This window comes from Elephantulus edwardii, unplaced genomic scaffold, assembly GCF_000299155.1.
Source record: "Elephantulus edwardii isolate Elephantulus edwardi_28Jun2011 unplaced genomic scaffold, EleEdw1.0 scaffold00111, whole genome shotgun sequence".
In the NCBI taxonomy this organism is placed as follows: Eukaryota; Metazoa; Chordata; class Mammalia; order Macroscelidea; family Macroscelididae; genus Elephantulus; species Elephantulus edwardii.
In genome coordinates this window covers 1,679,395-1,680,467 of record NW_006399861.1, presented here as the reverse complement: position 1 = coordinate 1,680,467, position 1,073 = coordinate 1,679,395, and positions in this window count along the sequence as shown.

Here is a 1,073-nt window from a genome sequence, read left to right as displayed (position 1 = left end):
CTTTACCCACTTATTTCCCTGCTCCATCATCCACCAGGATACCCAGCCGTTTCTACCCCCTCCCTTCACATCTATCTCCCTTTCACCAGCCCTCCATCTAATAACTTATATATGAAGTTCCATGGCTTCTGTGATTCCAAACACATCAGCTGATGGTACTTCCTTATGTTGGGATCAATGTCTCCGAGGTTTAGTCGTAATGTTTCCCAACTAAAGGTGATGCACCCTGTTGAACTGGTGTGTAGATAGGCTTTTCTTGGTCCGAGGGCCGCAGGCCCTCGGGCCGGAACGAATGTTTTGCATTTTTTCTTCCTCGATTACCTGGGGGAGATGGGAGGGGTCTCTAAGCTGCCCAGCCTTCAGCTTGTCAGATGCCTACCCCTTTCTCTGTGCAGCCAGCCAGAAGGAATGTCTCGCGTTTTTTTCTTCCTTGATTACCTGGGGGAGATGGGAGGGGTCTCTAAGCTGCCCCAAGCTACATTCAAATATGAAGCAAACCATCTGATGTTCCATACGTTTTTTAAGTTCCATTCTGTTAAATGATGACTAATTACATTGATTTTTCTAAAAAAAAAATCACATCATTTAACCTACTTTCCCCCTACATCTTAAACAAAATCATCCTTATTTTTATTTGAAAGTTTCATGTTTAGCAAGTGTGCTATTTTTATATAGAAAAATAGAATGTATAGCTGAAATGAATTTACTCACTTTTTTTAAAATTTACTCTCTTTTAAAGAAAAATTACCAGTATTCTCTCTAAATAATTTTTTATATTCAGAAAATAATAAACAAAATAACCACCGTCATAAAATAAAGATTTTGGTGGTTTTTACTCAAGGACATTCAGGTCCTTTGTAAAAGGAATTGAAATTCCAAAGAACTAAGTTTAATAAAGGAAATATAAGAATATCAAAATTAATCTCATGAAAATGCATAAGGCAATTTTCCTGGATCACTGTTGTTGTTGTCATGTGCCGTCGAGTCGCCTGCGACTCATAGCGACCCTATGTACAACAGCCCTAAACTCCTCTCTGTCCTGTGCCAATCGCACTGTCTCTGACACTCCCATC